Source organism: Pinus tabuliformis, chromosome 5_1 (assembly GCF_031772625.1).
Source record: "Pinus tabuliformis cultivar Carrire ecotype Pingquan chromosome 5_1, CPIR1, whole genome shotgun sequence".
Classification (NCBI taxonomy): Eukaryota; Viridiplantae; Streptophyta; class Pinopsida; order Pinales; family Pinaceae; genus Pinus; species Pinus tabuliformis.
The window spans coordinates 256,649,232-256,664,127 of NC_142305.1; positions in this window are offsets into that span (position 1 = coordinate 256,649,232).

The window sequence follows — 14,896 nt, forward strand, 5'->3', positions numbered from 1 at the left end:
TGAATCTCTTCCTAATTTGAAGGCCCTCCTTCCTCTTGAAACACTGATGGGGTCACATGAGGGCTTTTGAAAACATCATGTGAAATGAATGTATCGCATGAAATACTCAACGAACTCAGCTGATGTAAAACAACAATCTTGATCAATGAAAAATGATAAAGGCTACTGAACTGTTGAGGAAGAGGTTTTCTTTGCACCAATCTAGCCATCTTCTCAATATTTCTACATATGAAATAGGGGAGGTTCGTCATCCTCACTCTAGTGAAATGCATCAATAATCTAACATGGTATGTGTACAAGCGAGAAAACCTCCCTTCACAGGTGAAATATTTGACAATGAGCTTCATCAGCAGAGCATAACTGTCCTGTAGGTATCTGAAAGGGAAAACCCTACTGATTTTCTTCTGATAACTAGCCTTCACATAACGCTCATAGTGCTCTTTTCCCAGAAGCTATCCTTTGTTCCACTGTTCACCCAAATTTGGAATACCTATTGTTGCAGCTATGGTTTCAAGTGTCAAAGGGAAGGAAACACCTACCAAGTTCAACTGGGCATTGTGAAGATGAAGGACAAATAGGCTGGCAAGTTCATGGTGGTATTTCAACCTCTCCACCATCTCAAAAAACTAGTAGCAAGAATGATGTTTAAAACATGTTACTACAAGAGGGCAAGCTAGTAACTCTATGAGTAGTGTAGGCTCCTCCCAGATGTGTTTTCCTCCCTTGTGTGGTTTTCTTGGTGCATGAACCTCTTGGGAAAAATCACTGACAGTTTCATCATCCCTCTCATGTGCTGAATCTGTTTCCATTCTTGCAAATATAGAGTGCAGAATGATGAGTATGAAGAGATTTTCTTAAATATAAGGTGATTGTTGTTTTTCTTTTGGGGATAAAAGGGTTGAGTGATAGTATAAGTGCAAAAGAGGGTTTTGATGATAGCAGTAGGGTTTGTAAGGAATGATAGGGTTTAGGGAAAGGGAATTAGGGTTTGGGGTATAGTAGGAAATATGTATAGGGTTTAGGGTTTTGTGATATGGGGTAAGGTGAGTGTCAATGGGAGAGGGAAAGGGGAAGGGAATTAGGGAAATTTAGTGTAGGGGGATGGGATTTGGGAAAATCATACGAGGGAGTGAAAATAGCAAAAACAACAAAAACCTTAGACAGTTTTTCCAGACAACATTGAAGCAACTAGGGTTTGATTTTTCACCATTCAAATCACTATGATGGATGATAAATTCTCTTGCTAGGGCAGATGGGAGGGTTTACTTATTTAAAGAGATGATATTTGCAAATTTGGAGGCTTGGAAAATTGATGGAATGAGTTTTTAAGCTTAGCTGACAGATGCGCCACGGCAATGCCCAAGTGCATAGCTCATTTCCTGTGTGTAGCGCGCATTGAAATTCCTTTGCAAATCTTGTGCCTAGTGTGTAGTGCCTGGTAGGTGCATCGCACCAATGCCCAGGTGCGTCGCGCCAATGAAAACTGGAGTTTTTTGCTCCAACTTCACCTGTTTCTCCTCAAATGCGAATTTTCCTCTTTCTTTCTCTCTTTAGCACAAATGAGGTCTTCTATCACAAATGATCACTCTATATACATTTGGACTCTAATTTTTCATGTAGAAAAAACCCATTTTCTAAAGTTTCATTTCACTTTGCTTTTAAAAACCTTGTTTTTGGCTCTTTTTTGTCATTTGATGGACTGATGCTTGGATGTTTATGTTTCTTTTACAGGAGCTGGGGTGCTGAAGTTTGGCAAGGTGACCAAGGGCTGCAGATGATGCTTTATTACATATGAAAACAATAAAATTACATCATGAAATAGAAAAACTTTGTTTTCACCTCAAATAGTGTTTTGAGGCAAAAACCCTTTATGGAGCAAACCATCTGTAAAATTTGTGATTTTATGAACTTATTAGACATCCTCATGTGCCTGCTAACTTCTTATTGAGCTTTTGAAGACCATGTTGGCAAAACCTAGACCTAATTAGACCTTAAAACCCTAAAAATGGCTTTTGCAAATGTAATGACAAAAAATGACTATAAATGACCTGAACTTGTTAAACTTGGCCAACAGGTAAAGACCAGGAGGGAAGTTTTGATAATGAACCACTTCCATCAGTTGATCCATGAACTAATGGAATGCAACTGATTAGATGGGACACCTAAAATGCATGCAAGAAGAGAATTTGATCACTGATGGAGGGATGAAGATACCGACACTAACATTGGATACAATGGGGATGGTAGCTCCTGGGAGGTGCCAAGAACTACAGATCTTTAGGAAGCAGATAATGCCTCTTCCATTGGGCTAAATGGAGTCAATAATTTCAGCAAACCTAAAACGAATATCTTGACTCAAAACTGATTTTATTACAAGACTGAAACTAACTCAAAACTGACTCAAACTATCCACACTGAATAACCAAAAACTGACATCAGACCTTCAGTTTTATAGCCTTCACTTCGGGCCCCAAATTGAATGAATGATGACAGTACACACTTGCAATGAAGGAAATAAAATGGTATGTACAATGACAAATTATGACAGTAGAAAATTTCTCAAAGATAATATCATTTCAGCAACCAACCATTGACCGACCCTCCTGGACAATCTTCCCCGCTCATTTCCTTGAGGAGAAAAGCATTTTGACCTTGATATGCAACAATTCTATATGGTCCGTTCCACAGATTATGGAACTTTCTGTGCTTGCCTTTGTCCTCATTTCTAGCATCCCACTTAAGCACTATGTCTTCAATATGAAACCTATCTACCTTTGCCTTCCGATCATAGATTTTCTTGATTCTCTCTTGCAGCCTGAAGGTATTCTGGAAAGCCTCCTCTCTTGTCTTCTATAAATGGATCATTTGGTTTATTCTTCACTAAAAATTATCCTCCTCGCTACCACCTTCCTGCATAAGTTTTACCACTCGGACTGCGGGAGATTTCGGGAACACCATGTCAACACCATATACTAGTTCAAACGGAGACATGCCAATTGATTTCTTCTGACTTACTCTATCCACCCATAGTTCATTAACTAGCTTCTTGTGTCAGCTCTTTTTGTTTATTTCCAATAGCTTTTTGATGATGTTAACCAATGATTTATTTGAAGATTCTGCCAATCCATTACCTTGCGGATAGTATACAATAGAATGCCTCAAGGTAATTTGATATTGGTTACAAAAATCAATCATATTTTTAGATTTGAAAGCTGCTGCATTATCTGTAATCAGCTTGTTAGGACAACCAAAATGTGACAAAATATTATTTTCGAGAAACTGAATTATTACTGCATCTGTGGCCTGCCAAGTGGGGATTGCCTCAATAAAGTTTGTAAAATAATATGTCCCTGTTAAGATCCACTTGTGCTGAGATGAAGATGAAGGGTGAATCTCTCTAATAAAATCAAGGCCCCACTGCTGAAACAGATCACTTACTTCAACCGGCTTGAGAGGTAGTGGTTGTAATTTCTTCCTTCCCTGAAAAACTTGACATGTGTGATAACTTGTAACAATTTTATAAACATCAGCAAAGAGGGTAGGCCAATAGTACCCTGGTCTCAAATTTTATTTGCCATCGTCTTACAAAATAGATGACCTCCATAGTCTCCCTTGTGAAAATCATCCATGACCTGTTTTGCTTCCTCCTCAACCAAACAATTTAGCAACATACCTCCAGGATCTTTCCAATACAATGCATTATTCATAATACAAAATTTACTAGCCTTTAATTTCAGAGTTCTACTTTTTTTTTTAGTCATCCCTGGTGGCGGTGAAAGATTATGGAGAACATATACAACATCTAAATACAAGGAGAATGGATAAAATTTTCAAATACCTGAACAAGTGAACTGTCTTCATCTTCTTCAGACATAGAAACAATCAAGTTTATGTCCAAGGCATGCAAATTAGACTCCTCCATCAGTTTTGCTAAACTCTGCCCCTTGATGAGCTTTGTTGGCTTTATCTCCAAGTCATATTCTAACAAAGTTTTGATCCATTTTCCTCTTCTCCCTTCCGGATCTTTGACGGTTGTGTTAGGGACATAAGCAAGAATATGAGAGTGCAGAATATATACCCAGAAATCTTTCAAAGCTTTCACCAAGGCAAGAGATTTCGTTTCAATAATGTTATACTTTAAGGCTACATCTCTTACTTTCCTGCTAAAAAAGGCAATTGGCTTCTCAAGCTGGTCTCTTTTCTGCATTAAGACCACTACCATAGTATGCTTTGAAGCGAATGAAAATAGAATGAAATCTTGGGAATAATCTGGGCTGATCAAAATCAGAGCTGAAGAAAGAGCTAACTTTACGAAATTGAAAGACTTGATGACTTCTGCGGTCCATTTTACCACACTATATTTATTCAACATGTTTGTAATTTCGCTCAAATGTTCAGCTAGATTTGGCACAAAATGACGTAAGAAGTTCATCTTACCATTGAATGCTTGGATCTTCTTTTTACTACGAGGAAAATCAATTTTATGAATAGCTTCCACTCGAGCAAGATCGATGCAAATGCCCTCCTTAGATATGATGTGATCGAGAAGCTTTTCTTCATCCATGGAAAACAAGCTCTTTTTGGGATTAAGAGATATGCCATACTTCCTACACCGCTGAAAAACAATCTTCAAATGGTTTAAAAGATGCTCCTCATCTGAATTGGAAAAAATTGTCAAATCGTCAAGATAAACTACTAAAAATACATCTTTCTCATTTTCAAAGGCGATATCCATAGCTCGCTGAAAAGTTGCACTAGCATTCTTTAAACCGAATGGCATCTTGGCATAATGGAATGTTCCCCACAGAGTGGTGAATGTTGTTTTGTCTCTGTCATCCTCATGGAACAAAATTTGGTTATAGCTAGAATACCCATCGAGTAGTGACATATGAGATGCCCCAACCACTCTTTGGACTATGTGGTCCATCTTTGGCAATGGATAATTATCTTTCAAAGACACCTTATTCAGATTTCTAAAATCAATACATAATCTAATATCACCTGTCTTTTTCCGCATGGGCACCAAATTGGAAATCCATTCTAAAAATCTTACTGGAACGATTATACCAACCTTGTATAATCGATTCACCTCCTTCTCTACTCATGGCAGCAACTTCAAATTAATCCTTCTCAACTTTTGGCAAAATGGCTTCTGGTTTGGCTTCATTGGAATTATGTGCTAAATTATGCTTTTATTATACTCCTTCAAATGTGTATAGTCCCAGGAAAATACATCAATATATGAAGACAATAAACTAATGTACTTTTCCTTTACCTGAGGAGGCAATGCCTTTGACAACTTCAGCATTTTTGGATTTTCTGTTGTTCCGATATTCACATCTTCGACTCCCTTTTCAATCGGAATCAAACTTGGCTTCCGGGCTACATCATCTTGGTCAAATAATTCCTCTAAAAGTATAAGGCCTTTAGGGATGACATTGTCTTTCAGCTACAAAATTTCCATCTGATTTACTTCTAAGTCTGGTTCACCATTATCTTGCTCACCATCTATAGAAGTGTCTTCATATTTGCCTTCATTTCGCAGAAATTCTTCAATCTCTTTTTCATCCTGAAACACCTGCCAATATATTTGATTATCAGGGACAGCTAGGTGATGCTTCACATGAATTTCCAACTTATTGTTTGAATTCATCGGAATCTTCAAGCTACTTACTGTTGTAGCAAGGCAATCTGCAATAACATTTTGTACATGAGGAACACATGTCAAAGTATAATCTGGAAACAACCTCAAAATATCTAAAACCACATTACGGTAAGCCCTCATTGGAGGATTTTTGGCTTGGTATTCTCTCTTGACTTGCCTGATTACTAATTCAGAGTCGCCATAAACTGAAATTCTCTTTGCATTCAACTTTTTGAGGATTTTCAAGCCTATAATTAATGCCTCATATTCCACTTCATTATTGGAACAATCAAAAGCCAACTTATATGAACAAACTCTTACATTACTTGGGACTTTATTTGGTGAGAAAACATGGTTGCATATCCAAATACCAATTCTGACACCTTCCCTACCTACTCCTCCATCAAAGTCCATACTCCAAAAACTGGCTTCTTCCTCCAAGTGTTGGAATTCTACCTGCTCTTCTACCTTTGGCTGCTATCCATCAATTTTCTACTACTGACGAAATGTTGACTGTTCAGCAGTACTATCAAGCCTTTGTCTCTCTTGATCAAGCACAGCTCTGAAATTTTTTGTTATCTCTGGTATATCTTCAACTTCAACTAATTGATTATTTACATTATTGAAACCACTGTCAGAATAAATAACAAAATACACTAAATTTGTATGTACATAATTAATTGGATGATTCAATGTTTTCTCCTTGCTTGTTATCATATGTTTCATCTTTTTCTCCCTATATAATTTCCTCATCTGACCAAACATGGGAATAGTGGCATAGGAGAAATCTAACTGCAAGGTCCCTTTGAGTTTTGCACCCAATGACCTAGATAGAAGCATGCCAAATCTAGGGGGAATGTCGGCCACAACTACATCCATAAGAACATTTTTCACTGGAATCTGATCCAAAGTCACAACCAAATCTTTAATGAGACCAATACATCTTACTCTACCAGAATCAAAGGAATAGAGGTCATGATACTTTCGAGTGATGTCCAAACCCAATTTTTCCATAATTGTTGTTACACAAAAATATTGTCACCATGATTATTCACAGTTAGTATGAGTCTATCATCACTTGTACTATCCTCCTAAGCAAGTCTCAGACCTCAGCTCTTCAAGTCAAGCTTTGAAAATGGGAGAAAGACATTAAAAATCAATGAAACTCTGGTTCTGCACTTTCTCTCACTGTCACCTGTGGTCCCGCACCTTCTGTTTACAAAAACTGCAGACCTGCCCGCTCTGTCCCTAAAGGTGTGGGTGCGGACCCTTGTGAAAGTCAAAAGGCGCAAGTTTTATCTTAAAAAACTCACTTTGGGTTAATTCTAGAGGATTCTAGAAGGAATTTTGATGTGGATTGTTCGCTCTGAGGTGGTTCATGCATCCCAAAAGAGAAGGAGCTAATCCCTTGATAAGAGGAGCTATCCCTTTGAAGGAGGGCTTTATCCCTTTGAGGGAGGAGCTAGTAACCTCCCTCCATTGCACTATAAATTCAGGCATTGGGCTAGTTGCTGAGGAGGTTAGAAGCTGAACATTTTTGAGGGTAAATACTGGTGAAATCAAGACTTCCTAGTTGAGCTTAAGAGGAGAGATTACATACCTTTTTGGCTTCATTGGGGAGTGAGTGAAACTTGTCAAAGTAGAGGAAACTTCTTGCTGGACCCTGGGAGGAGCTTGTATAGCGTCAAGGCACAGGTTGTAAAGTTATTCTTCTTTTGAATTAATACAATCAAACTCATTTTTCTCAACAAATATCTCATGTTATTTGTTTCATGGACTCCTTGACTTTCATGTTAAATATGTTTTATGATATTGGTTTTTCAGGTGCTATTTAATTTGTTTGCCTTGTTTGTGTTTGCAGATTCGCGACAAAGGAGCTCATTTGGATCGAAGGAGCAAGGGCATCCACAAACTTGCGTTGGACCTAAGGTAGGCCCTAAAAGCACTTGTTTTCCATTGTTTATAAAAGCATATTTAGAGAAAGATAGTGTCTCGTTGGTTTGCTTGTCATTAGGTCTTCTTTAGATTCTAAGAAGGTCTATCTTGTTTGCAAGATCGACTTATTCCGTGCGACAAAATGGCGACTCCACTGGGGAATTTATTTTTTTCCTTGTTTTTACTTTGATCTGAGAAACTGTGTTTTTGTTTCTGTTTTTGGCTTGTTGTGTGTAAAATTGGGTAGAGTTTGTAGATCCAGGGTTATTTTTTGTTTTTCATAGCTTTGGGAGAGGACCGCACCCTAACCCTTTGACACAGTGCGTACCTATCCGCACCTTTTCTTTTAGCACAGAGCGGGACCGCACCTGTGTCAATTGTGGGCCTACGGACCCTGTCAAAATTTTGAAAAACCTAAGATTTCCTCTATTAGTCAGCTTAGTTTTTTGTTTAGAAATTGTTATCCACTGCCCAAACCTGCATATAACCTGTCAGAAGCTTTCCTTAGGTTGATTTCATTAGTGTTAGGGTTTTAGGTGAAATTCCTAGGAGTTTTTCTTGTTGGGTTTGTTTTTCATTTTGGTTGTGTAGTGGCTCTGAGCTTAGAAGCTGTAGGGACTTCAGATCACCTTAGTGTCTACTAGCCTTCTTATGAGTCTGACCATTTATGAAATCTCCCCTTGTTGAGGAATCCGCTTTGAGTTTTCTCTTTACAAAACTTTGAAAAGCTTGTGTTTAAAAGTTTGGATTTTCATTTTCAAAAAGAAAACAAAATTGGTTGTTCTTGACTTATTTGTGATTCTGCATAAATTGGTCCTTAGCTTACATATAGCTAAGTAAAACATCCTTAAAAAAGACATCCAGTAGGCTTTGACTTCAAATTGGTCCGGTTAATCCTGGTTTTCCGAGAGGATACAATATCCCAAATGCAATTCCTATTCCTAGTTATCCTGGATATCCTCCTCCTGGGGCTGGTCTCATGACCCAGAGTTTTAGGGACCCTAATCGTCAGTTACCGTTTATCAAAACTTTGGACTTACCTGAATTGTCGTGCCTAACGAACGACCCCATTAATTATCTTCCGTTTTGGCCGCCAATGCTAAATAAGTTGCCCAGTGACATTCCTAAGTTCGACGGTAAATCAGGAGAGGACCCGTCGAACCATGTGATGACTTACCACCTCTAGTGTGTGTCTAACTCCATTTCAGATGATTCAATCTCTCTCAGACATTTCGAGCACACTCTAATTGGTCTCGCGGCCAGGTGGTACATTGAGTTACCGCGAGGCACTTTTTATAATTTTAGTCAAATAGCTACCTCGTTTTTAACTCATTTTCAGTTGCCAGTCCGATATGACAATGGCACGGAATTTTTAACTTCATTAAAAAAATCGACATCCACTTACATTTCAGATCATATTCATGAGTGGAGACGTCGACGGCGTTTAGTGAAGGTGTTTATTCCGGATCAGATCTTGGCCAAGTGGTTTGTAAAATCTTTGTTGCCAAAGATCACTGAAGATGTAGCTAAAGCCGAAGTTGTTACTGAGGAGAAAGTAATTGCTCAAGCACAGTACCTTGACTTGGTCTATACTCAATCAGGTATGTTACACGAGAAAATCCCCGATCTTCCCAAGAAAAATCAAATCGTTGCAGCTCCTTCGGGATCTCATGCCGCTGCTGGTATGATTAGTACAATTAACACTAAAAGTAAGAAGAAATCTTCCAAGAATTCTTCTCCTATCATAACCTTTCCTGATTCCCCAACAGGAGATTCTTCTGCAGAGGTTTCTGCCGATATTCACATTGTAGAGTCATCTACAGCCAAATCAAAATCCAGTGGGAAGAAGAAAGGAAAGAAGAAGAATAAAACAGACAAAAATCCAAAGGAGAAACCAGAAAAATCGGAATCCAATGATGAAAAGCGCAAATCTCGTTATCCTTGTCTCATTTGTGACGATGAACATTTTACAAGAGACTGCCCTCATCGTGCAGAGGTTGGGAAGATTTTCAAAGGTTCCCAAACTCGTGCTATTTTGAAGGATCCTTTTCCAACTCAAGACAGTAAGATGATAGGTTCGTCCTCGAGTGCCAATGAATAACCCATATTGATGATGTCCCATGTTAGGATTGCGACTCGATCGCAAGATTATGGTAGTAAAAGTCCTGTTGATGGTAAAGAAGTAGAATCTTCTCATTCTAATCCATCAACCTCAGCTCCCAGTTTTGATCCACTACAGATCAAGAAACCTAATCCAGACTTGGTAATCAAACCTCCCGCCAAGGGTATACTTCGAAAGTCAGCTTTCAATCCACATGCGAGAGCAGCTCAGAATTATAACATTGCTGAGGATTTAGTTGTTTCACCCTCAGCACTTTCGGCTTTGGAAGTGCTACAATCATGTCCAGCACAATGTAAATTACTTTTATCAGCTATAGGAGCCGTTGACGTTCAGGACTCGAACCTAATAATTTTTGATCTAGAAAATAGTACACCACATTTGCCTCATCAAATGGCTTTCCAGATTCCAGTGATAGTAAAAAACATGCCTATTCATCGGACTGTAATTGATGAGGGAGCCTCAACATGTATTATGTCGATACAGTGTTGGAGATCTCTTGGTTATCCTTCGCTAAATCAATCCCCGACGATTCTAAAGGCCTTCGATGGCCGTGGGTTTCATCCTTTTGGCATTCTACATGATTTTCCTATAGGGGTTGAAGGAAAAACCGTTAGTCTAGATGTGGAGGTGGTTGATGCCCCTCTAGATTACAACCTTCTCTTGGGTCGAAGTTGGTCTTACACTATGACAGTGGTCGTTTCATCGGTCTTTCGAGTAATAAAGTTTCCACATAACGGAAAGATCGTAACAATAGACCAGTTGGCTTACTTTTCATCAGACACAACCTCTTCGGAAAGTATTCAGCATGTCGGTAAAACGACTATCCCATACAAGGATGTTGGAGTAGGACTAGTTAAAGATGTCGGTTTACTGGGAACTTTTCCTTTTCCTCCGATCAACGCATCGTCTTCATTTGCAACCATTCATATGATCACATCAGACACCATTGTTTATGATGATCCTTGGATTGTTCCTTCTGAATCTGAGATAGACTCATTTGGTAATGCCATGCCTTTGAGTCCATATGAAATTGCCTATGAAGCTGTGCAGTCTTTTGCCGACCCAACTTCAACTGAAAATGACTTCATGAATGTGGTCCGTGAGGAATCACTTTTCACATCAAACTCGGATTTAATCACATTTTCTGAACTTGTTCACTCTGATGAGAAAATTCGTGAAATCCTATGTGTAGATGATTTACCATGGGAAGATCGATCTTCGTTTTTACCCGAGAATGATCGTTTTGAAAATGATTTCTCATCAATTTTTACGACTGAATATGTCAAGGAACCTCAAAATCCAACGAAACATCATGATTCAGAGTTAAATTTGGGAAACATCTCTCGAACTATTCCTATTAACATTTCGGTTAAGCCTGGAATTGTTGATAACATTCATATAGGTGCCTCGTGTACAGATGACGAAATCCAGCTATATAAGGCCCTATTTCAAGAATTCCGCGATGTGTTTGCCTAGTCCTATGAGGAAATGCCAGACATTGACCCCGCGATTGTTGTTCATGAGATCAAGGCTTACCTGGACGCTAAACCTGTCCGGCAATGTTTGCGTCAGATTCACCCAAGAAAAGCTGTTGCAATTAAAGCAGAAGTTGAAAAATTACTCAAAGCAGGTTTCATTTATCCGATCCCATTAACGGATTGGGTATCGAATATTGTTCCAGTTAACAAAAAGTAGGGAACAATAAGAATATGCATCGATTATAGGGACATTAATCGAGCCTGTCCAAAGGACAATTACCCAACTCCCTATATCGATCAAATTATTGATGATTGTGCCAACAACGAAATATTCTCCTTCATGGATGGTTTTTCCGGATACAAACAAATCAATATTCTACCTGCCGATCAACCAAAAACGGCTTTCATTTGTCCATGGGGGACATTTGCTTATTGCAAGTTACCTTTTGGGCTCAAGAATGCCAGAGTAGATTTTCAAAGGGCCATGTCTTATGCGTTTCATGACATCAAACACATTGTGCAACTGTATCTCGATGACTTGCCTGCTCATTCATTACATCAAGCTGATCAGCTCGTCCATTTACGAGCGATCTTTATGAGGTGTAGGCATTATCGGATTCGGTTGAACCCACATAAATGTGTTTTCTGTATAGAAATGGGTCGATTACTGGGGTTTGTAGTTTCGAAAGCCGGCATTCACGTTGATCCCTCGAAGGTTGAAGCTATCATCAAATTGCCTCCTCCTTCGAGTCTTCGCCAACTCCAAAGTTTGCAAGGGAAAGAAAACTTTTTACGACGATTCATTCCTAACTACATTGAGGTTACAAAGGGTTTTACCTAGTTGTTGAAGCAGAATACTCCATTCTATTGGGATGAGATAGCTCAGAAATCTTTTGATGCACTCAAACACGCGTTGACCCATGCACCGTTATTGCATCCTCCCAACTACAACCAGGATTACTTCTTGTATCTCGCCACCTGTCATTCCACCATTGGAATGGTCTTAGTTCAGGAAAATGAATTCGGAACTGAACATGTGATATATTACCTTAGTTGAACATTAAATCCAACTGAGCTAAAATACTCACATGTGGAGAAATTGGCATTGGCAGCCGTTCAAGTTGTCCAACATTTTTGTCACTACATTTTACTACGTAAAACTACAGTAATTTTGGATTGCAACCCTATGATCTACATTTTGACCAAGCAATTGCTAGGAGGCAAGTACTCTAAATGGATCGTTATCCTGTAGGAGTTCGACTTGGAATTTGAGAAATCCAAGTCTAAGAAATCTTTAGTTTTTGCGGAGTTAATGTGTGACTTCCTGTGTGCTGACACGGAAACTGTGGCGGAGGAGCCCATTGCGGACGAATCCTTGTTTCTAATCAGCACTTTAGATCCGTGGTATGTGGATATCATCATTTATCTCCAGACCCAATCCTTTAGGCCAGAAATTCTTGCCTGCTCATTCATTACATCGAGCTGACCACCTCGTCCATTTACGAGCAATCTTTATGAGGTGTAGGCATTATCGGATTCGGTTGAACCCACATAAATGTGTTTTCTGTATAGAAACGGGTCGATTACTGAGGTTTGTAGTTTCGAAAGCTGGCATTCGCGTTGATCCCTTGAAGGTTGAAGCTATCATCAAATTGCCTCCTCCTTCGAGTCTTCGCCAACTCCAAAGTTTGCAAGGGAAAGCAAACTTTTTACGACCATTCATTCCTAACTACGCCGAGGTTACAAAGGGTTTTACCCGGTTGTTGAAGTAGAATACTCCATTCTATTGGGATGAGATAGCTCAGAAATATTTTGATGCACTCAAACACGCGTTGACCCATGCACCGTTATTGCATCCTCCCAACTACAACTAGGATTACTTCTTGTATCTCACCGCCTCTCATTCCACCATTGGAATGGTCTTAGTTCAGGAAAATGAATTCGGAACTGAACATGTGATATATTACCTTAGTCGAACTTTAAATCCAACTGAGCTAAAATACTCACATATGGAGAAATTGGCATTGGCAGCCGTTCAAGCTGTCCAATGTTTTCGTCACTACATTTTACTACGTAAAACTACAATAATTTGGGATTGCAACTGAATTATCTACATTTTGACCAAGTGATTGCTAGGGGGCAAGTACTCTAAATGGATCGTTATCCTGCATGAGTTCGACTTGGAATTTGAGAAATCAAAGTCTAAGAAATCTTTAGTTTTTGCGGAGTTAATGTGTGACTTCCCACGTGCTGATACGGAAACTGTGGCAGAGGATCCCATTGCAGACGAATCCTTGTTTCTAATCAGCACTTTAGATCGGTGGTATGGGGATATCATCCTTTATCTTCAGACCCAATCCTTTCGGCCAGAAATTTCAAGGTATTATTGGAGATACTCTTTATCTCCGTGGGGCGGACTCTGTTTTTTGACGTTGCTTAACTCACGAGGAAGCTGAAAGGGTTCTAAATGACTGTCACTCTGGGGCGTGTGGCGGTCATATGTCTGGGTATGCCACAGCCCAGAAGATATTGCGCGCTGGCTACTTCTAGCCGTCTTTATTTAAATATTGTATTACGGCACTCCGAAAATGCCACAACTGCCAAATTTTTTATCGAAATATGCGTGCTCCACCTGCTCCTCTCCACCCTATAATTTCCGTTGGTCCTTTTGCCAAATTGGGTATCGATTTTATTACATGTAACCCTCGCTCGGCCGGGGGGCATGCGTATATCATTCTTGAGGTATATTATTTTACCAAGTGGGCCAAGGCGATGCCTACATTTGAGGCAGACGGCAAGACAACTGCAATTTTCGTGTTCAATCATGTAATTGCTAGGTTTGGTGTCCCGCAAGTGATAATCATGGATCATGGGCGTCATTTTCGAAACGTTATGATGACCGAAATTACAGGCCAGCTTGGTTTACTTCACGATAGTTCAAGCCCTTATTATCCACAAGCTAATGGTCTGGTTGAATCCATCAACAAAGTTCTAGTTATCATGATCCGACGAATCATTGGGATTCATCAGTCGAATTGGCATAACATGCTATTTTCAGTGCTTTGGGCGTACCGAACTTCAGTAAAAAAATCAACAGGGTTCACTCTTTTCCAATTAGTCTATGGTTTGGAAGCTCTGTTACCCATTGAATGCGAAATCTCGTCACTGCAAATGGCCATCGAGTTACTTCTAGCCACTTCCAAAGAGGAAAAGCGTTTGTTATACTTGGCTCAATTAGATGAGAATCGACGTGATGCTGCATTGGCGATCGAGGCTCACGCAAAACGCATGAAAGCTCAGGATGATCGAAATGTGACCCCTCGAAATTTTTCGGAAGGAGATGTAGTCTTAGTTTACGATCAAGCTAATGATAAATTAGGCGCTGGAAAATTCGTTCCTATGTGGCATGGTCCCTATATTGTCAAGCGAAAGCTAGCAAAAGGGGCCTATGAATTGGTAGACTTTGACGGGGACTCTTTGGGTAAACCCATAAATGGTCTTTACTTGAAGAGGTATTATGCTTAAAGAATGGGTATGGAGATTTTTAGTTAGGATAGTTTTTCTTTCTAGCTGGTGTGTTTTAGTTTAAACAATGTGCTTAGCTTAGAGAGTGTTTTTTTTTGTCATTATTCGTGCTTATCTTGGTTTTACTCTTGATATTGCAGATGTCAATGCCTCTCCAAACATACATTGGTTTCACTGATGGTGCTTGTCGTA